This window comes from Passer domesticus, chromosome 2, assembly GCF_036417665.1.
Source record: "Passer domesticus isolate bPasDom1 chromosome 2, bPasDom1.hap1, whole genome shotgun sequence".
In the NCBI taxonomy this organism is placed as follows: Eukaryota; Metazoa; Chordata; class Aves; order Passeriformes; family Passeridae; genus Passer; species Passer domesticus.
The window spans coordinates 31,500,718-31,524,322 of NC_087475.1; the positions used below are offsets into that span (position 1 = coordinate 31,500,718).

At 40.3% G+C, this 23,605-nt stretch overlaps 1 protein-coding gene and 2 long non-coding RNA genes across 7 annotated transcripts in view; 2 read left to right on the top strand and 1 right to left on the bottom strand.

Moving 5' to 3' along the window:
* The window catches only part of AFF3 (ALF transcription elongation factor 3), a 323,171-nt gene that overhangs the window by 97,513 nt on the left and 202,053 nt on the right, over window positions 1–23,605 (top strand). The window lies entirely within an intron of this gene.
* LOC135293663 (uncharacterized) lies at window positions 9,252–19,159 on the bottom strand. Of its 2 annotated transcripts, none has more exons than XR_010355792.1 (3): window positions 18,760–19,159; window positions 12,154–12,220; window positions 9,252–11,246 (listed from the first exon to the last, which is right to left on the bottom strand). It is a non-coding gene; the product is annotated as an uncharacterized LOC135293663 (long non-coding RNA). The 2 variants fall into 2 exon arrangements; XR_010355793.1 differs by lacking the exon at window positions 18,760–19,159 and adding an exon at window positions 17,984–18,146.
* LOC135293661 (uncharacterized) lies at window positions 14,477–23,046 on the top strand. Of its 2 annotated transcripts, none has more exons than XR_010355790.1 (4): window positions 14,477–14,610; window positions 14,886–14,983; window positions 15,047–15,272; window positions 19,559–23,046. It is a non-coding gene; the product is annotated as an uncharacterized LOC135293661 (long non-coding RNA). The 2 variants fall into 2 exon arrangements; XR_010355789.1 differs by having other exon boundaries at window positions 19,562–23,046.

The window sequence follows — 23,605 nt, forward strand, 5'->3', positions numbered from 1 at the left end:
TGTGTGACAGAAGAGAGGCATGAATATGCAGAAATGAACTCAAGGAGATGTTGTAGAAAGAGACATAAGCTCAAAATGCCCCACTCATTTTTAGGGTTTTTTTTCCCATAGTTAAGTGTAGCCTTAATTAACAACCACAAAAAAATAGATTGGGTAAGGATAACTGTAATAATATAATATTATTACAGTTAACTGATATAACTGATAATAGTACATTAATATTTCTATCACAACCAATATATGCTATTTGTTAGTATTCTACTTTTTTTTTTCTTACTCAGTTCAGTTAGATTATAAGAAAGGAGGATGTGTGGGGTTTTTTAACACAGCTTTAATTACTATTCAGAGCACATTGTGGAATTATGTTTCTAATACTCAAATTTTTATGTTATTTTAGGCATTTTATTAAAAAAATTATTCCAGTGGGAACTTGTTTTATAGTGCTTCCAATTGTCAAATGTTGTTATCTGTGGCAAACTTTCTACAATTCCACCTGCAGGAAACATCTGCTTTGTTAATTTTCCAAATAGTAAACAGGTTTTTTTCTATGTTGTGTTGTCTTTACTCTGGTTTTCCTCCAGCCTTTCAGTCCTTTGCCAAGCTTAACACAAGAGAGCTAATCTCAGAATGATCCAGTGATCATGTTAGGCCATTTTTCTTAATCAGCACAGACAGTCTTTTCTGATGTTGCCAGCTGACTGTACTGGGACCCAACATGTTGGGCTTACTCATGAAGTTTCATGGATCTTACAATCAGTTGAACTTTATATCCAGCTCCTGGGTTACAAACAGGTGAACACTTGTTTGTGTCTTCTGCTGCAAAGAGCAGAACCTGTTCCACTGGCTGGTGACAAATAGCACTGTTCTTGTTATTGCTGTTATTACTGACAATAATTACAGTAATAAACGTCTCATCAAGAGTTACTTATTTAGACAAATGTGTTTCCTTCTCATTTTTTAATACATATGTACTCAGTTGGTGTTTTTTTAAAGAAGTTAAATGCTTTCATTTTAATGAAGCAGTCCAAAGCAGCTGGCAGATACTCACTGTTTTTCAGTATGATTGACCTCAAGCAGGATGTAATGTTCATAAATTTAAGATTTAAAAAATCAAGGCTCCTGATGCTGTCCTGTGAATTTTAGCCCTAAATCTAAATTCCTGATCTCTATTGAAAAATACAATAGCTGATAAGGCTAATAAATCACTCTCTGATTTGAACTGAGCTCCATTAGAAATAGAAATTTGTTGCTTATAAAGTACACCTCTTGGCTCTCATTAAATCCTTGTAGAAGTGATACGCTGCACTTGAAAATCATAGACTGGAAAATAAATACATTCAAGCTGCATTGCTGGGCCAGTACTCTGTATCCCAGTGGTAAACTTAGCCTATTAGTGGCTAATGCTTTAAAGAAACACAAAAGCCCTAAGGCTACACTTGTATTGCATTGTAGCTGCATGGTAGCTGTGAATATTAAAGGCTTTGAACTTGTGAAGTAGCACATTGTCCTTGATTATCTGTAACTGAATCTAGACCAGCTTTTGACATGGTTAGGCTAATTGCGCCTGCCTGAAAATGCCTGGTATTTTTTATAAAATACCTTTATTCTCCACTTGATTGCCCAAATAAAAGATACATGCTCAACAGGTCATGCAGCAATGTTAGGCATTAGATTCTGGGGACCTGATCTTGCATAGGTGTTCATGCTTTTCTGTTCCTTTGGGGTGACTTCAGGAAACCCCACAGATGTCCCTCTTCCCCCCTGCTCTCACATCTCCTCCCACACAAGAGCATCCATCAGTACTCCTGGCTCAGATCTGGGCTTGAAGGACCAAATGTTTTAGCCTTGCAGTTAGCTGACACCTGTATTATGCAGCATTCAGAGGACCAGCACACAGAACTTGGTACAAGTATGTTCCAACACTTTATCCCTGTTTCTGTACTTTTTACATGGCATAATTACATTGAACAAGCAGTCCCTGATTTCCAGAGTTTCCTCACAGGGGCATGCTTGCCCCCTTGTGTGTCATGAGTGGCTGCATCTAGTTCCTGTGAATTAACACTGCAGCAACATGGAAAATTTGAGCTGTGTCACTGTGAAAAGAAACAGCTCTAGTGACGTGAAGTGAGTCACCTTGGAGTGGCTGGCAGCTGACTGAAGGGCACAGTATTCTTCTTGGGACAGTAGTTGCTCAAGGATTTGTTTTTCCCAATCTCTTATATGAATAAGGAGCTAAAATAGAGTGTTCTGTGCATTTCTCAATCTCCAGGAAGAGTATCAGTCAATCTGGCCTTTATCAATTTTGAAGACAAGCAAGCACAGTCAGGAAGAGATGCTCTCCCACTGTGATCTGTTTGGGCAGACAGCAGGCACAGGGTCCTTGAAAACCTCAGACCTCTTGTTCTGAGTGTGGAAGCTGTTGGGCTTGGCTTGGATCTTTCCCTGCCTGGTTTTGGTCCTGTTGCTGATAGCTGTATTTACATGTGGTTTATGGGACTGAATTGTTGGTGGTGTTGCACTGTGCATTCAAACTACAGCACTATCTTTCTTTTAATTTTGGTACTGCTTGCTTTCTATTTATCTCAGGATGTACAAATCTGCAGTGTAATTTGTTCACAGCTAAGGCTACACTTAGTCAGTTTGAGAGCTGAGAAACTGAAGTTGCAGATTGCTGTCAGAAGACACAGACCACTCTTTTAAATATTTTTTTACAAAGCCATTTTATTTTACACATCCAGTGTTACATGGGAGAGTGATTTCAGAAGGAAACTATGAAGAAATACAGTATTAATTCAACTTGAAAAGGTTGCCTTTCACTAGTTACAAAAAGAGTTACATCATTTCACCACCTTGTTTTAGGTTCTTTTCCAAGATTTAGTTGTTTAGATTATGCCATTTTATTCAGACATGTACAGCAGCAGCTTGTACATGTGGCTATGATGTCTGCAGTCTCAAGATGAAGAACTGGACAGTGAAAATGATGCACTGATTTAAGTTAATTCAAATCTATTAATTAGTTTTAAAAGAGCAAATAATAAATATCCATAATGATAAAATATAACTAGAATCCCCAAAGGACTGAGCTTATATCCTGGATGAGTGACTTGCAAATTTGCCTTTAAAGCAGGGGGTGGGGAGAGGACACAAAGATATTTTTTAGTTGTAAGTTAAGAAGAAGAAGCGAGGTAAGTCAGCAAATATAGATGACAGTACATGTTCTGCTCTTTTCCAGATTTGTTTGAATTGATTAGGGAACAGAGTGAAACCTTTTTCACAACTCAGAAAATGTGAACAAATGGGTTTTGAGAGCTCTAAAATTAAATATCAGTGATTCTGTCTCACATTCAAGCAGTAGCATCAGGCTTGAGAAGAAACATAATTATAAGAATTAATAAAATTAGTTAGAGGACACACCATCATATTGAAGATTTTCACTGAGCAGAAATATTCTCAGCTGGTATAAATCAGTATGGCTGCATTGACGTCAAAGGCTCTGCAGCAATCTGCACTGGCTGGGGAAGCAGTCTTCTGTGGCTAAGAGTGTTTTTACCCAGGCCAGACCTGCTGCTTTAAGGATTTTAGAAAAAAACAGAAGAATGCCTCATGGTCTTGTGACAGTTGCTTGTTGCTGTTGGAGAAAATATTGTACTCAGTGTGCATCGGCACAGGCTGCTGGAACAGAAAGACACCTTCATTTGTGAGAATTATATCTGAGCACTTTGGACATTATTCAGTTTTACTGGCCTGTATTTACTTTAACTGGGTTTATTTATTTTCTTTCTGTACAAGAATTTAGTGCATACACATAATACTTTCTCTCTTCTTTATGATTGGATTTGCTTTATCAATTTATCTCCCTTAAATTTGTTTTGGTTGTAACTGAGCTGTTACTTTTTACATATAAACACTGAAATGTAGGAATTGCCGTTCTGGGCAAGACCAGACGTTGAGCTTCTGGGCTCAAGGCAAGGCACTGAGGTTCAAAATAACCTGCTGATGGGGAGCACTGCTTCCACAATTTTGAGGTTGCTAGGTACTTTATACACTGTAATGTGAGGCTTTATACTTCTCATTAAAAAAACTATGTTTGCCAACTAAGGTAACAGAATGTGTTCTCATTACCTGTATAAAGATCCTGTCCCTTTTTAATCCTGCTATGCTCCAGGCTTTTTTCATTACTTTGAGACAGTGAATGCCACAGTTTAATTATGTTTCACCTGAAAAAAATTAAATCTGTCTTCAGTGTCATCAACTGTTCTCTTATGTTGGTATTGCAAGAAAAGTCAAATGGCAACATCCAATTGACTTCTGCAGGAATAATCTGTGACCCATTCTTCCGTCAGCTAAGTCATTCAAGTCTTTTCCATCTGTGTTCATTTGGAAGTCCACCCATGCCTTTTATAATTTTTACCAGTTATATCAACTCCTCTTTTCCCTGTGTCCTCATTTGGTCTCTGTCCTAACCGTAGGACTTTGCAGTCCTGATTCCCCTGTGATCAGAGAGATTTCTGGAGCATATTGATCCCTCCTTTCTGCCTACATACCTACTTTTCTACTAGAAGTCAAAGCACTGGGTGGTGCTTAAAAATATAAGCAAAGGGTGTTACACAATTGGGCATTCTTCCCCAGTTAAGACACAAATGTTGGGACCTCAGAGCTGAGAAGTTCTCACCCACCCCAGAGTTAGCACAAACTAAACATCACATTTCAAGGCAGGTCATTAGTTTCAAGCAAAACAACTTCATCTCTTCTGACTGGGGGGATGGAAGGTATGGGAGATAAAGGATCTCTCTAGATGTGATCTTTTACCTGTACCTTACCTCTGTCCTCCTACCCGAAATGGAGCAAAACTGATTGTAGATTTGTGCAGTCATCTTGTTGTCTTCACAGCATGGTGACTTTGTCCAGGGTGTATTTACCAGAGTACAGAATACTCAACAATGCGGAGATTAGAGTGAGTAAGCTAATCATACAGCACATTCCATATGACACATATGACCCAGATGTGAAACAAAAAATATTGTCATTATGATGAGATCAGTTTTAAAGCAGAAGATGGAAATTTAAAAATCTGTAAGATTGCCTAGGCAACATAAAAACCATAAAACGGCTTGTAGCAATTGGTGGAAAAAACCATAAATCACTATGCAAAATAAAAGATAAGTGTGTGGCAGAATTACAGCCCCTTAGTCCATATGGTACTTATACATATTGGTTTTTATTTGTAGGCACGCAAAAGAGAATAAGTGTAAATATGTAAAATTTATGTAAATGTAAATAAATGTAAATATTTCCTTCTTTTTGATAAAAGAATAAAAAATAATGTTGTAGTATTGCCTTAAATTTATAAACAACTTTTGGTCATGAAGGATCCCTGACTGACAGGGGAACTAAAATGCAATATTCAAAATGCATCCTTCAAAATGCTACATTTCATATTTCTCGTAGCATTGTTCATTTATTTGAAACAAGAGCTTCTTAAAGCTCTGTCTGTCTTTTCTATGTTCAATATAAGTTTAACACTTTTGGAGCTCAACAGATAAAAATACTCAGTTGAAGAAGATTGCTCTTCTAGTCTCAGTAACTAAACTGAAGCCCAGAAAAAATGTCTTTGCCTAAGCTAATGGCATCTATTGGTGTGTCTTGGTGCAAAAACCTTCCTCTTTTGCAGATGACGGGGTGGTTTTATAAGAGGGTTTTTGCTATATTCTCAGCAGAGCTGTTTAAAAGGATGACTCCTTTATGCACCTTCTCTAAGAGTGCCCTTGCCTGCCATTTCAAGCATGTAGTCCTCTTCCCCTGAGGGTAATGCTGACCACAGTACTGAAGGACAGGTAGGGTGCTAGAGAAGGGCCTTCACATCCACACCCACAACAGAGTTGTTTTGGTGAAGATATTTATGAGGATTATGGCTAATGTCACTTGACAGGTGCAAAAGACTCTTCCTTGAGCAGTCACAATGGCTGCTGGATCATTAGGTCTCTATTAGGGATTTATGTCTTTTTGTGCAATAAATAGTCCTGTGCTGATTTTTGAGCAAGTGCAGTTTTTCAGTTCATTTTGTCATTCTGCCATGGGCCTTGAAATCTAGTGATATTAAGCAGTGTTTCAGCAAAATACTGGTTTTGAGAGTGCCTCTCTTCTTTTCTGTTTTCTCTTTATTTTTCAGTACTGTCAGCTCTCTCCTCTAAATTGCCAACCTGTGCTTTGTGAGCATCTCAAGTTGTGTTTTAAGCAGTATTAATACAGACAAGCTGTCAGCATCCTCATTGTGTAAATACTCCATTGGTTCCCTGAGGGAGCCATCTTGCTTTGAGCTACTTAACACTTGGTCTACTCGTTGGTGGCTGTAAGGAGGCTGGTGTCCCTGAGGAGCAAGGTTAAACAAAACCCCACAGCTTGTTTCGTCTTCATTTTTCCCCTCCTGCCTTAATGAATGCAGAGAGCTTTTGTTGATGGCTGCAAAATGGATCCCTTACATAAAAAAGCAGCAGTTTCTATAACTGATGGCCATAAGGCTGAGTTTGACTGGGAGAAGGAGGACTGGAGAAAGAGTTGTTCTGAACAGTGGCCCTTAGTTTGCATGTCGGAAGTGTACAGCGTCATCAGGCTTCAGTCATGTTGTGCCTTCTCAGCATCTCCCCCAGTTTAGCAGCGAAGCAGAAGCAGCTGTCAAGATTGCCAAGAAAATACATGGAAAAGGCAAACTGAAGAGATAAACACATGCAGACCGTGCTGCTGGGCTGCAGCAGCACATCCACAGTAGGCACGAGCAGCCTAGTACTGCATTTCATGTCACACTGTTGTGCAAGCTCTCCGTTGCCTGCAGCAAATGAACTCTCAAAGCCAAAATAGTGGAGCAAGTGACAGGATGAATTAAAGAGCTGCAACAGCACGGCAGTAGCGGAAGTACAGAAATGCTTATGGGGTATCAGAAGGGACATCCAGTAAGGCTACAGCCAGTATTTGAGGATAGAAAAGATGGTTAGGACCTCTCTACAGCATTATGGTAATAAAGTGGCATCCATGTAGTGTTACATGGGAAATCCTAGTGAGCCATCAGTCTCCTGAGATAGTTCAGGTGAATCTTTCCATATGAGTGCTATCAAAAAGAAATCAAGTACTAACTCTGAGATAATCAAATGTGATATGTGATCCTTGGGAACTACATCAGTGACCACCACTGGGACAGAAGTCTGTTGGAGAAATGCTGGGATATTCCTTAGGTGCTTTAGAAAGGGTTGATTAAAAATGTTAGATTTCCATTATCAGGCTGCAAATTTCATCACAGGGTTCTGTATCCATGTCTAATTAAAGAGAAGATGCTTTATTCTATCTCACTTCAAAAAATCATGTAAATGGATACATAAATATTTGTGTATGTATATGTATGTAAATATATGTCTCTCATATGTGCATGAATAGATATATGGAATCATAAAATAGTTTGGATTAGAAGGGACCATTAGAGATCATCTAGTCCAGTCTTACCTTGTAATGGACAGAGAAATCTTTCACTAGACTGGGTTCTTTAAACACCTATCCAGCATGGCCTTGAATACTTCCAGTGATGGAGTATCTGCAGCCTGTCTGGGCAGCCTGTTCCAGTATCTGAGTACCCTTACAGGAAAAAATTTCTTCCTTATATCCAATCAAAACCTACCATCATTCAGTTGAAAACCATTACTCCTTGTCCTGTCACTACAGGACCTGATAAAAAGTCTTTCTCCATCATTCATAAAGTCTCCTTTAAATACTGCAAGACGGTAAGGCCTTCCTGAGTCTCTTTCTTCACTGAGCAGCCTCAACTTTTTGAGCCTGTCTTTGTGTAAGAGGTGCTCCAGCCCTCTGAGCATCTTCATGGCCCTCTGGACTCCATGGACTCCCCATGGACTCCAACAGGTCCATCTCCTTCCTGTGCTGGAGACTCCAGAGCTGGATGCAGTGCTGCAGCTGAGGTTTCACCAGAGTGTAGTGGAGCTGCTGGACACACTGCTTTTGATGAAGGCCAGGATACACAGTTGGCTTTCTGTGCTGCAAGTGCATGTTGCCAGCTCATATCTAATTTTTGGTCTTCACTATACCCAAGTCTTTCTCCTTTGGGCTGCTCTCAATCCATTCTCAATCCATATGTATTTGTGTATGCATAGGATATCTCAGGAAAAGCAAGAAAATGTGTTACAGCCTCTTCTTTTGATCTTTTCCTGTAATTCATTGATTAATTGTTTGTTGGAAGGAAAATCAGAAACTGCATCCATTCACTGGATGAGTGCCATGACCACCAAGCCACACAGTTATTTTCTTGTCATTAAATACAGCCTTTGTTGTACTGCATGTCATGAGAACTTTGCTCAATAAGCACCTACTTTTACACCAGACATTGTGTGATAACAAGAAATTTCCATCACCTAAGAAAACATATTGAATATTTTTGAGGATATAGTTAATACTAGTATTTCTGTGTCAGTCTTTTCAGTCTATGTTTTGATGTTCTGCTCAGTCCCAATAACAAGTGCTACCCTTCTACCATACCCATAACATCAGTTCACAGAGCTGGATTTTGGATTTGGCAACAGTTAGATAGGAGATTTCTCTGAAATTTCTAACATAAAGAGTAAAAAAAGCAGAAGGAAAAGTCCAGCATTCAGGGAGCTGCATTGTAAGTGTCTCACTGCGAGACACTTTTTCTGGGGAAGGTCAAGCATCACTGACTGTGCCTGTGCTGGGATCTACTCAGAGCTGAGCACATAAATACCAAATCCATGGAGGCTTATGTTGAGATGGCATCAACCTCCAGGAAGGCACGCTTTTCCTTTATACAAGAGAATCCTGTGCATGTGGGAGCCTGTGAGTATGATCTCAAGCATTTTTAAATATGCATAAGAACTTAAAATGGTTTTTTTGATTGTTAGAGGAACCGGTGTTAACTCCTGCTGGTGATAAGCAGACCTCTCTGGAGTGTCTCAATCCCTTCCCTCCTCCCACTCCTATACAATTTACAATGCTCCCAGGCTACTTTTAGCCAGTTGCTGGAGTGAATTGGAGGAAATCAATTCAGGAAATAACTATTAACTGATTTGTTTTGCTTAAAACTCAGAAGGTTCAGTTCCACTATCATCAGTCAGCAGCAGTAGGAAAAAAGAAAAGGGCAAACAGGACCTTGAGTATGTTATATTTGCTTTCTTTCAGCTTTCTAACCAAAGAAAAGTACATTAAAAATTCATAAGAATTAGCTGAAAGTGAAGTGGCTTTTTTCATTAAAATCAAAAACTAGAGGAATTGTTTCTAATGGAGCAAAGCATCCTATTCAAACCCAAAGGTAAAATGCTGCTATAGAACACACCTGTGCTGAAAGCAAAGCCACTGTCAAACTAGATTGATAAAATGGGATGAAGAAGAGATGGCACAGGTACTTCTACCTAAAAGCATTTGAAGGACAGTATGACTGCAAGCCTGCAGGATACTTCAGAGAGGAGTGAGAAGGATTTTCCAGCCTTTGCTTTGACACTGTTCTACTTTCTCCTTGCAAACTGGTGCCTGGCATGGAGAATTCAGCCCAGGAATTCTGTGTCCTGAATTAATTCCTCATAAAGCAAGGGAGTTATTTACTACCTCCCTTTCTTATTCAGTCTAAAAATAGTGGAACAGCTTTAGCAGGAAGAAATTGCATGTGTCCCATCTTCACATTGCTGAGTGGGAGTTCAGCTGTGCTGTTACTGGGACCAGGGTGGATCTAAATGTAGCACTCTGGTCTTCCCAAGGAGCATCTAGTGAGCACGCGACATGCACAGCAGGGCCAGGCTCACTCAGTCACTTCTGTGGGAGATATTCCATTTTTGCACCCTACTTAAACATGCAGTGAACCAGAGAGAGAAAGTGTGATGACCCAGGCTCAAATCCCTGCTTGCAATCAATCAAGTTGCTGAGTATATTTGCTGGTTCTCATCCATACTGTGCTCTGAAAGCAGGGCTAATGGTAAACTGATTGCTGCCAATGTAAATGTATACCTGATTTTCTTTTTACCCTAAACAATTTAATAAGTCCACAGACAGTTCTGTGAAGGCCAGCATTGAAATTTGAAGTTCAGTAAAATATTTCTACACTAAAATTTTGAATGTCTTGTCTTCAGAATGTGATCCAGGCCTCCTAGGACTTCACAGATAAATTGCTGAATTTTCATGCAGAAACAGCATGAATAGCCATAAGCCCTTGTGCAAGATGGTCCAAGCATAATGTTCCTGCCAATAACCTGCAGAAAGCAAGTCCAGGTTTTTATTCTTAGAGAGAAGAATTGTAGTTTTCAGGCAGTGAAACTCATTACTCCTCCATTTCCATTGCTCTTCACCAACCTCCAGATCTAAACAAAGCAGTAATTCAAGGGTTCTATCCAACACAGTGACCTTGACCTGTGGTCTTAAAGGCATGCCACAAAACTGATCATGAATTTCAACTACTACTGTCAGGATTTTGCCGTATAATGGGGAATCATTATCTAAATCTTGTATTGTATTCACTCCAGTACGAGCAGTAGGGTTTTGCTATATTCAGTCTGGAATTGGAGTGATGACACTGTGTTTTAGGGTGGTCACACATGTTATTTTTAAATTCCCTATAGTCATTAAATTCTATTTTAGAGAGGGCTATCTTTCATTTCTGTCTTTAAATATTTTATGTAGTTATTTCAAAGTTTTAAGGGTCAACAGTTGAGTGTCAGCCCTCAAAATCATTCACAGGTCACTGTGTATTCATAACACTTTTAGTTGAAAAATACATCAATGAACATACTGCAAATGTACCAGGAGACCATTTACCATGACCATGAGAGTCACCAGTGATCACTGGAGCAGAAATTAGAAAGAAATCACACCAGTAGCAAGGCCAACATAGAGAATATAATTAGAAGACAGTTTGATGCATCTTTTCCTATTTGAAAGTGTTGCACTAGTATAGATCCCTCTTCTAATCAAGTAACCGTGATATTTTGAAATATTGTGACATCTGAGATTTGAATGCAGTTCAGAATGCCTGTGTGATACTGAGGACAGTAAATGAGTCACTTAGACACTGTCATTAAAAGATTTTAGGGGTAGGCTATATGGGTCATGCAGTTGTTCTCATGAGTTTGTAGGTTCACTGCTACATACCTGCTTGGGAAGAGATAAAAGTGAAAAGTTGAACTGGAAATCTGATCCTCTAAGTACTGTTCATTCTGCTAGTAAATACTGACTTCTCCCCCATCAGTAAACTGGTATGAAAAAGACAATTGAAAAGTGAAAATTAAATTGCGTGTTTCTTAGGTGAAGACACCACTGATAGAGACAAGTGCTGAGCTACTTCATGCATTCATTTTTGTTCTCATATTTTCAGAATTATTCCTCAAATAATTTAAAGATGCAAACATTTGGGAAGGCAGGGGTTTTTTCTTTCTTAATGATAAATTAAGGCTTGTCTCCAGTAGAAACATTGTATTTTTTCTTAGAAATACTGAGACTTCATCTGTGAAAATGTGAAAAAATCTGCTGGATGGAAGCAATAACTAAATGCCTGAACACAATCTCATTTGCTAAAAATGTAGGTACTTAGTATTTGTGGTTGTTCCTCTCCAGGAAGTCTTAGCTTAGGGGACATTCTGGGGGTGCTCTGTCCAGAGCAAGGAGAAACTTCTTTCTGCATCTGTCAGTGGGTAGTGTCACCAGGGTTGATGCTTTGCTGGCTCCCACCATGTGATGCTCTTTTAGACATGATCACCTCTAGTGTCAGCAAGGTGCTCTAACCTGTCTCTGCTGAGTCTCCTGACAACTTTGTGGGGTAGTTTCCAGACAGCTGTGAACCAGTTTGACATCACTGACTTGTATTCTTTTATATTAAGAATCATAGCACCACAGAATTATGGCATGGTTTGAGTTTGAAGGGTTTTTAAAGACCATCTAGTGGCACCCCTCCTGCCATGGGCTGGGACACTTTCCACCAGGCCAGGTTGCTCAAAGCCCCATCCAACCTCACCTTATTATGCATTAAGAATATATATGTGCCTGTGTCTGATAAGCTGTATAGGGTTTTCATTTGAAAATGTGGAAATTGTGAAAATTTACATCAAAATAAATCAGTGCAATCCATACTGGTTTCAGAAATAAGAAAAATAAAATGTACACCTGAACTCTTCTCAAGCTGACAGCATCCTGTTGGTGAGCTCACTTGACCAAGGGTCTTCTCTATGTGCTAAAAGAGGCAAAGGATTTTAAATGGTCAGATTGTAAACAAAGAATGCTTTATATGGTAAATGTGAAGCAGAATAAATTTTTTAAAATAATAGGAGAGAAGTACCAGATTGAACAAGCAGTAAATTATTTATTCCCTTTGGACAACTAAACTACTCTGAAAGAGAAAAGCTTTTATAAGAATTGATTGTGTACTAGCACATTATGACTGGAGCAATACCACACCATACTAGTTCTTCAGGGTTTTTATTTCTGTAATATTTTTATGTAATAGCCAAAACAATAAATAAACCCCAGAAATTTCTTTGTACTCTTAGTGTGGTGGGATAATGCAGCACCCTTGTCAGGCAAGAAACTACACAGTCTGTCATTTATTCTTATTATTGGCTAATATAGTATCTGATGTGGGGATGTTAGTTCATGAGAAATCTAGACAGGAAATAACACGAAAGGCTGTTAATCCCCATTAAGAAGAATAACAGTGTCATGAGAAATACGAGGACGCTGTTCCATTACGGGTGTTAAATGATGAGGAATGCACCATCCTAAGAAGCTCTCACTAACATCCTTTCTATCTGCAGGTTTCCGTGAAAGTGCATTTATGACCCTTTGCACAGCATTTGTCATCATGAACATAACCTTTAGAAGGTTTCCCTAGTTAGCTCCTCTCTCCCCCCCTTTCTAACACCTGGCCTGGGTCACAGTGCATCTGGTCCTTAGCACTGCAGGCAGATGGAGGACACGGGAGATCTGTGTTTGCACACATCCAGTGCAAACACCCTCAGGATTACAGCCCCCAGCTATAGGGAGAGGACAGCGACTGCACAGAGCAGCAAGTTGTGACCTTCTGCTTGGTTTTGTCACGATCTCCGACTGCTCAGTAGGAGCTCCTGCATTTGAGACCAGTAGTTTAAATATCACGGTTTGATCAGTAATTGCTGTGCAGGCTCTAACCCTAAATCAAAATCTATAAAATGACAGCCATAAACTTTGGAATACAGATTTTACTGCTGACCTCTTTGTGATATCATGGCCAATTAAAATTGTTAAGGTGTGTTCATTGTGCTCCCTGGAACCTGAAGTTCAGTTCTATTTCCGATACATCATTTCCAAATGCTACTGCCCTGAATACTATATATGTGTAAGAGACTGAAAATGTCTGTAACCTCAGTATAATTAAGGAAAGGAGTTAAAATAGGACACTGGAATGTATAGCAATATATCACTATGAGCCCCCTTTCTCAGAAAGTACTATCTCAAACAGTAAATTTTAAAAAGCATTTATAAAAAATGACCTTTAATTTTTTAGAGATCAGTCAAATTAATATTTTCAATCTACCACATTTTAGATTCATTCTGCTATCTTATATATCTAAAACTTGATTTCTTGATGGATCCTGATTGTTCTATAATTCTATATACATAAAAATTTCTAAGAGTTTAAAACTCCAGTCTGTTATAAAGTTTTGCCTCATTAGATAGTGCCTGAAGAACATAAACTCTATACTATTAGAACAAAAGGTTATTTATCATATTTTTAACAGGATTATTAAGTTAAATAAAAATCTGAAGATCTTCTGAAAAAGCTTTTTTTTTCCCCTGTGGTAAGACAGGGTTGTGACTCTTTGCTAATAATTTGTAGTCCTCCAAATTATGAAGTGATATTTATGAGCCATATTTGGCATATACATAAAATTTTAGCTAAAGGTAGAACTACTGATTTGCACTTTGGCTGGCAAATACTTTTTTATTGGTCATAGTGGTTCCCACCCTAAGAATTTAATAACACCCAACATTGCTGGGTTAAGTTAATAAATGGGAAGTTAAATTTTATAGGCTAATCACTTCCACTTATCAAAGTTCACTTTTCTATAATAAGGAGAACACAGCATTTTTGTATACATTGCACTTTCCATTTCTAATAACTTAAAGCATGTTTTGTCAAGGTAGTAGCAATATATTACATCTAGATAGCACAATGCATGGAGGCTCCTATGGGGAGCAGTGTCCAGAAGTCCTATCAAAGCTGTCCATGTGGAAATCCTACAAACAGGGCTGTATTTTCAGGCTGCTCTCCTCCCCAAGGTTTGTGCCTCTAACTCTGGACTGCAGATTGGTGCATTTAACTGTAGGTGTAAAAGAAGGGATTACAAGTGACCTCGCCCCTAATAAGTCACAGTTGTTCTAATTACCAAAGAAGAACGGCCTTGCCCTTAATGGGTTGCAGCTGTGACTAATGAAGATAAGTGTGATAAAAGGGGTGGGTTGGCTGGCCAGGGAGAGGTTGGAGGAGGTGGACCAGCTTTGAGGAAGAAGGAGGAATGAGCTAAAGAGACGCAAAGAAGCATGACTCAAGGAAGAGATTTGCTGCTGCAAAAGATCTGCTGTAAGGTCAGTCTGGGCCTGATATAGTTAGAGCCTGCTGTTGGAGCCTGCAGTCATAGTCAAGCTAGGTAAAAGCCTGTGGTCAGAGGCAGTAAGGAAATACTTGCAGTTGTATCCCAGTAGGAAATAGCCAGCAGTCAGAGTTGTCAGAGAAGCCAAGAGTAGAAGCTTGCTGTAGTCAGAGACAGGATGGCTAAGCTGTAAAGAAGAATGAACTGGGACCCTTTTCAGGCTGTTAAATGACAGTCGGTGTCTTGGCTCATTTCTACCCCTAATGAAAGGTCTGCTGCAACACCTGAGACTAAGATAGGATATATGAAGGCAACTGATAAAGAAGGAATAATCTACCTGTGATCTGGGCTGTGGCACAAGGGAAAAGGTGAGCAGAGGCCTCTTCCTGCCTACAAACTGGAGAGGTAATGAACACTCCCTTACCTCGCAGTTTACAGGCACAAGAGTAATTCATTATATAGTCCACCTTGAACTGGAAGTTGATGGGATCATGATCTGCCAGCTTGATCATCTTGAAAGCGCCACAAAATGAAGATGAAACTGATCAGGGAGGAAAATCTTTCTTTGGTGAAGCAGGTGGAGAACTTCACCAGGAAGCTGGCATCAGTGGCCACAAGAATGAGACCCTGCAAGGCTGATCAAAGGTGGAACTCCAGGTAGTCAAAATCATTGTCTCTGTAACACTTACCTACTCAAATTTCACTTGCTCAAGCCACTAGGTACCCTGGCAAACTCCTTCAAGGCAAAGCTGTCTGAGGTGCTGCCTGTTACTATCTTTCCCCTTCACTCCTTGTTCAGGAACAGGTCAGCAGTGAGATCACTCACTTGGAAAAGAGAGCCCATTTTTGGTCTCTCCTTTGTCTGACAGGTTTTCAGTCCATGTTGTCTCTCTGCTAGATGCTCTCAGCTTCTGCCAGCTACCACCCCTTCCCTAAGGGCGGAGGGCTCTACATCTGTCCCCACTATTTGTTTTTTTCCCTCTGTAATAGTGGCTCTTCAGACTGCTGGCACTGTGTTCCTTAACTTTAGTAAAGCATACTTACCATCAAGGCCCTGGCTGAAAGGAAACGCCTTCTCCCGAAGGCCATGTGTTTTGTGGCACCAGCCCTACTGTTTTTTACTAAAAGGCTCCTCATGGTGAGAGCAGCAGGATGGGAGGCTCATTGCGGGACTTTACTCAGTGCAGGGGCATTGAGTGTGCCTGAATAAAAAGGTGTCTGAGCCACTTCAGTGCAATCTTGGTGCCCATACTGGGTGATAACTAAGTCCCATTACAGACCAAGTCAGTATTTTCCCAACTGGGGAGCATCCCTTTTCCCCAAGGTGAGGAACATGGAAATACTTGTGACTCTGGTGAGAGGAAGTGGGGAACACAGCAGTCCAATTTGTTCATGTTGGCACATCCAGTAGTAAAAAAGGGGTGCAGTGTGTACAGGGACAGGTAACTTCAAGGTGCAGAAAATTCTCTCTAAAGATCCTGGGCTCCCATGTGATAGAGAGACTGAGGTGCCTGTGGCACACTGGATTGGGTCTAAGCTCTGTGAATTGTTGATGTTTTGGGTTCTCTCTCTTTTTAATATGGGGACCTTCTTGGATCATTTAGTTGTGTCTGTTCCATTTGTATATTCTAATTTGTCCAGTCATTGTGCTTTGTTTTGGCCTATTACACTCTGTTAAGTTATGCATTTTATGGGTTTTTGTCCTACTGCTAGTAGGCTTAATGGTATGCTCAAAAAATCATTATATAATTGGACTTAATTTTTTTGTTGTTTGTGTACTTCACAGTAATGAATCTGTATCTAATATAGTCAAATAATGGTTAGAAAGAAAATAAAATCCAAGTACTTGTTACTTTACAGAAGGGGGGAAAAAAAGCCCAGCCTATATTGTTGCAAACTTACTGACCTGCCTAAAATAAAGGCAAGACTAGTGCCCAAAACATCTGACATAAAGGCTATAAAATCATCTTTATCAAGGGCACATGAAGGAGGATAAAATTTTGCATTTAATCTGAATCTCTGCAGATCCTTCAGAAGTGGCTGGCTTGTAATATAAAATTAATTAGCCGTGATACAGGGGAGAAACAAGATGGACTGGAAGCAGCTGCAAAGACTTTGGAACATGCCATGTAGCCATGATATTTTTGTGAAAAATCCTCTGCTAGGATTTTTCCTTTCCTGAGGAGCTGAGAGCCTCAGGAAAGAAATGTAAACAATAACTATCTGCTGCTGTGGAATGCCACAGGTGCATCTTCCATTGGTCCATGTGGATTGTTGATGTTTTGGGTTCTGACCAATCACAGCCACCTGTGCCAAGGCTGTGAGCAGTCACGGGATTTTTGTTATGCATTCCTATTCTATTCTTGTCTTTGTAGCCTTCTGATCTTCTCTCTGTTCTTTTAGTATAGTTTTAATGTAGTATTTTAATATAATATATAACATAATAAATCAGCCTTCTGATGAAAATGGAGTCAAGCCTCGTGTCCTCACACAAGGGGTTTCAGCATAAACAAGAGCCTATCATGTAATCATTCAGGCATGTCATTCAGGGACATGTAGGCATGGCAGAGGTTGCAGAGTGCAGGGTAGTCAAGGGAGAAAGTGCTTGCGCCACAGAAGTTGTGACCATGCCTGGAGCTGATAGCAGAATGGGTTGTGCAGCTGGCAGGACCCACTCCTCTTGGTAAAGGGTTTGCTGTCCATCTCACCAGCCACTGATTCTCTTCTGGGTCTCATTTTACATTATATGATGGACTCCAAGACCCAGATGTCCCAATTTGTAAATTGTTGAGCATCTGAGCCTGAATGTCTCCTATACTGATGTCCATTTCGAAGCCCTTGGGAAATAAAATGTTCCTCAGGGTGCCAAAATGTGCCAAACTCTATCTACTCTAGCATAGTTGATAAAAGAAGAAAAGATGGTACGTGGCATCTGTGTCAACTGTGACCCATGCTGAAGTGCCAGGGCATTGGCTCCTGCCTCTCAGCCCTCTGCAGTCTGGGGGGGGTATGGACCAGTAGGCAATACAGCACCCAGGATCACTGGTCCCACGTGGTTCAGAAGGAAAGTCATGCTTTTGAAAGGGGGGAGTAGGAGTTTTATGGGCCTGGATGTATTTGTGCTATTTAATTTGTTTGGCAAAAGTTTGTGCAGATAATCTATCTGAAGTGCACATCTCATGATGGAATAGAGTCTTTTATGTCCATAATGCATGACCATTATATTACAGTAACAGGCAGGACAAGGAAATAACAAATGGGAAGATAAGATATTAGTATAGTCTTTAAAAATGTCTATTATTATTCAAAACCCTATAACTGTCATTGCTGAAGACAAACTATATTATAAAAACACAGTGTAATATTACCTGAATTATGGAATCATGGCTTCTGGAGCCATAAATACCATCATTTTGGCATTTCTGCTATGGTGTCAGTACATAGTTCTGCTTGTTCCATAGAATGTGGAAAAGCTAAATTAAAATTTCCTGACAAGTTCTGATTCAGCAATTTTTACAATAAGAAGTTGTATCTACCTGAAAGCCTGTTTAAAATATGAAAAGGGAAAAAAAAAGTGTAAAGAGAACATTAAAGAGTAGAGGAGAAGGGGAAAGAAAGAGACCAGAGACTTTAGAGTTGTGAAAGAGCATCTTCAGGATGCTTCATCCAGTTGGCAGCCAGTCACTAGTGGGGTTCCCCATGGCTCAGTATTGGAGCAGTCCTGTTTAATATTTTTATCCATGATGTGGAGAAGGGGATTGAAGGCGCTCTGTCAGTTTGCAGATGACACCAAGCTGGGTGAGAGTGGTGATCTGCTGAAGGGCAGGAAGGCTCTGCAGAGGGATCTGTACAGGCTGGATCCATGGACTGAGGCCAGAAGTCTGAGGTTCAGCAAAGTGAGGTGCTGGGTCCTGCCCATGGGCCACAACAACCCCAAGCAGTGCCACAGGCTGGGGCAGAGAGGCTGGAAAGCTGCCCAGTGGAAAAGGACCTGGGGTGCTGGTCCACAGCAGCTGAACATGAGCCAGTGTGGGCCCAGGTGGCCAAGAAGGCCAATGGTGACCTGGCCTGGATCAGCAATTGTGTGGCCAGCAGGAGCAGAGCAGGGATTGTCCCCTTGTACTTGGGACTGGTGAGGCCTCACCTTGAGTCTCGTATCCACTTTTGGGCCCCTCACTACAAGAAGGACATCAAGGTGCTGCAGCGTGTCCAGAGAAGGGTAACAGAGCTGGGGAAGGGTCTGAAGCACAACTTTTACAAGGAGCAGTTGAGGGAGCTGGCGTTGTTTATCCGCGAGAAATGGAGGCTCAGGATGGGCCTTCTCACTCTCTACAACCACCTGAAATGCTGGGCAGGAATTGGCCTCATCCCTGAGGTAACAAGTGACAGAATGAAAGGAAATGGCCTCTAATTGCACCGGGCAAGGTTTAGATGTGATATTGGGAAAAACTTCTTTGCCAGAAGGGTTGTCCAGCAGTGGAGCAGACTGCTCAGGAAAGTGGTTGAATCACCACTCCTAAAGGTAAAGACATGTGGATGTGGAGCTTGGGGACATGGTTTAGTGATGGACTTGGCAGTTTCAGGTTAATGGTTTGAGTCAATGATCCTAAGGGTCTTTTTCAGCCTTAATGATTCTGTTATTCTATGAATACCAAACTGAATTAAATCGGAGGCCAGCAAACATGGTTAAAGTATAGTTATTATCCAGTTAACTCAAATTGACTTGAACACACGTGGAAAGGGATGCTCAGCTGACCTGGTTAATGAATAGTTAATGAACTTAAAGTTTTCCTTCTTATGGAGAGGAGAACTAGGTATATAGCTTATATGCCTGACCAAAATACATTAATTTCAGTGGCTTCTACTCAATTTGTGTAAATTATTTGGATAACTTAGGTTAATCAATAAAGTTAATTTCCTGTCTTCTCCGCCCATCTTCTAAGCAGGCCAGAACACATAAAGGAGAGACCGAATTCCTCTGCTCCACAGCAATACAGTGTCAGTTTTTATGTTGTCACCTGCAGACAGATGCCACTGGAAGGCAGCAGATTTACAAGTGGGACATCAAGACCCAATGTCAGGTCAGGAACCTGCATGGCTGGTGAGGAGGACAGCTTGCAGCTTACAAAGACTTTGGGCACACATGCTCCAGAATAGACAGATTGACTGTGATATTCAGGGAATATTTTGAACTTTTTTTACATAGAGATGCTTTGTGTTTGTGGGCCAAAGCAAATTTCTGCTTATAGTCTCTTCCCTCTGCATGAGAAGCTAAATCCCTAAGGATACCAATAAACTTTCTTTTCCATCAAATTCTTAAGAAATGTATTTATAACTGGTATTTTAATATTATCTTGTGTACCTGCAGCCAATTTTTTTTAACTACAATTTTTCACAGTATTTATTTAACATGTGAGTACCTTGCAATGCCATACAAATTTCCTGGGGTTTGCATTAACTGTGACCACTAAATTGGTAAGCCAGCTTGTCCTACATGGTGCTAGGAATTGATTTTATTAACTTTTTGAAGTTATTGCCCAAATCTTTCCACACAAAGAAACAACTCATTCTTCCTTTTCCATCATGGTTTGTAAAGATGGGACTCAACTGATCAGATTTTACTGCTGACACCTGAGCTAATTGTCTAGACTGTCCTTGCTGTCACAAGAGAGAAAGGGGCCTCATTTGTCTCAGTTCACTTAAGACAGACCAGATGAGTGACACATTCTCAGTGCATGTTTCTCGCTGGTGATTTTTGTGAATCGAGATGATGTGAATGTGGATGTTTCAATATGAGTCTTTACCACCTGTCAGTGACATCTGCAGGGGGAGATGATCCCCCTTTAGCAAGGATTGCAGGTATAAGGGACCTTGCTGAACAAAACAGGTTTTGATGATTAATTTCCCACTATATTTCTTAGAAGAACTTTGTCTCCAGAAGAAGCATGCATTTCAGAATGGTTCTTACATGCTGGGCTTCTTTTGGACTGGTTTGGGTTTTGAGGAGGGAGGTGTTTTGCCCTTCTTGTTCTTGAAACAGTTAAGCTCTTGAAATGCTTAACTGTTGCTAGTTCAGCCAGAGTTTCTTGTGTCTGTTGCACAAATGTTCATTTGCAAAGCACGGTAATCCTTGAAGTCATGGCACTGACTTTCATTGCTTTTTAAAGACCCTTTAGGAGATTCCTAGAATCAGCTTGGGACCAGGCAGAAATAGTGCTGTGAATATTCACGTTTTAACACAAGATGTCTTTCAGTGGAGTAACATCTGCTGTGTCTATAATGTGCTGGTTTTTTCCAGGAAACTGGATCAGTAACAGTTAAGTTTTATCTTGAGTTTGTGCTGCTAGTGTGATTCTTTGGATGAGGAGGGGAGAGTTTATCTGAATAGCCAGAAGCAGCTCTTCAGTTTCTGGAGGTATTATGAAAAAGTTAAGCAGCCTTTACATTACTGCTAACTAAAAGAAAACCAGCACCAACCATATCAAAGAAAGAGTCAAAATAAGCCCTACCTCTGGGTGGCCAGTTGAGTGGATCTGAGAACAGATTTCATCCTTGCTAAATAGCTCAGACCCTCGCCATGGGTTTTGCAGTCTGTGTATACAAGAGCAAAATTCGGCCTTTTGCTGTCCTGCTGGTAAGCAAGGCCAGATCCTTAATGACCTACTTTTTATTATTTGGTAAAACAATATATATTATTCAGCAGGCTTCCCAATTAATTGATTTTCTGCTGGTTGGGATGTAAGAATTCAAGCTGATAACATAGATGGTGTTCATGATGGTAACACAGGCAGATAATGCTAGAAGGGAAGATTCAGGGATTTTTGGCTTTTAACTGATGCAGTGAAGTGTGTTCATTTGTTCATTAGAAGTGCATTTAAATTGGCTTAACCATATGTTCATTTAGCTCTTCATAATACTTTAATACTGGCAGGAGTGAAGCCTCCCAAAGAACAATTCCCTTACGCTTCCAAACATGATGTTAAACAGATCTGCTTTAATATTCTTTCAGTGCATAAAGCAAATGTATAAAACAAACTCATTTATCAAATGAAAAGAATACAAACACTGAAATACAATTACTTTTCTGATAGCTGTTGAACAGGTGCTATATTGTAATGTATGATAAAATACCAAACAGATTCATTATGGTTATTGCTCACCATTACAATAAAGGTAACCTTCTTTAGGATCCAAGCATTTGTATACCTGCCTAACTTTGCAGATGACTTCAAAGCAACTGGTCCCAAGGGCATGTTTTCAGGATTGAGAATTTAATGCCTGGACTCTTAAATAATGCATCACTTAAAGTGTAAGAAAGTGGATGAGTTAATTATTTAGCTTGTTTTTCCTGTCGAAAACAGTTGCCAGCAAGTAGAACGGGTAGGTAAGAAGAATCACAACCTGTAGAGATTTTTAAATACAGAGCAAACCAGAAAGCATTATGTTGCCATTTGCATACATTCCTAGAAGTTACAGAGAAACTCAGCTCGCAAATCAGAAATTGTGAATGAATTCAGCAGATTTGTCAAACAACATGATTTAAAAATAACTGATGGGTATAGCATATGTCAAAACAAGCCAGGCAAGGCAGCTTCACTGCCCGTGCTCCTTCTTCTGTGGGAGTCAGCAGAGACTTGCTATCAGCCTTGCTGAGGAGGGAGGTTTGCCTCCCATTGCTGGGAGAGGACAATCTCCCTGGAGCCTGCCTGCACCCTTACCTCACCCCACATCCCTCAGCCACTGTCCCAGGGCACATCTGTGGAGCTCTGCCCAGCAGTGGCCCTTTCATCCCCTTGCTAACAGGATTTCTGTTCTCTTTTGAGTCAGTTGCCTTCCCTGTCCTGTGTGTTATGGCTCAGAAACATTCTGCTTCTTCAAAGCTTTGTAACAACAACAACTTGACAATCTGTTGGTGTTAAGCCAGGTTTATATCAAAGCACAGCAGTGAAGTAATACCACATATAGTGGCTGTGGGACTGATTTTTCCTTTCCGAGGTGTGGTTGACGTGTCGTCTTCCCCAGACATACGGAAGATCTTCACAGAACAGCATTAGAGAAGGGGAAGAATTGTATTGCTGTCCAGTTCCTGAGCCAAAACAGCATACCAGGCCCTGTGTCATATACAAACCAGTGGGAAGTAAAAAAAATGAGGAAAGACATTTATACTAAAATGTTTATACCAAATATATACTCTGATATCTGAATAATATTTGTATATCATACATGAATATTGTTGCTGGAACATGGGAAATATTGTATCTGTTTGTTTCTGGTTACTGTTGGAAAATTAATGGTTTTCTGGAGCAAATAAATCACCACTTGGCAGCTGTTACTGGCAGGACAAAGAGTAAAACACACATATGCTGTGCACAATATTTGTCTCCTTTTCTTTCTTCTGAATGTGAATGAAATAAAGTACTGGTGTTTCGAACCAGCATTAAGTTGTTCTTTGTTAATCTTGTTAAACAGGATGAATACATAAAGATTGGCTGTAGCTGGTTTTCTTTAGTGCCCAGCTCTGATTCATTCAACAAGTTGAAGTCCTATACACCTGCAGATTCAGACAAGTGAACATTTTCTTGAGGCAGGTTTCACTAAGAAGGGTCTGGATGAGTGCCTGGGATGGACCCTAAAGCTGGCAGATCCTTGTCATGGCAATGTAAAGCACCATCTTCCCCTCCTCAATTCTGTCTGGATTCATTTCTTGTCTGGTAGTTGTCTCTGCTTGGCAAAGGAGGGTCACCTGTGCACCAGTGAAGTTTGCCACGTGGTAGCCAGAAGCAGTAGCTGCTTTCACTCGCTTTCATTAAGGCTCTGCCAGTGTAAAAGCCTACACAGCAAGTTAGGATTTGTAGCCTCTTACCAAAGACAGAAATAAAACATAGAGTTATCTGGTGAACAGCTCCCAGGATTTTCTCTTAGGTCTCTGAGATGAATGGTACATGTCCCATGGCTCTAGGTGGTCATCTAAGGAGCTGTGTGGGGTGTGG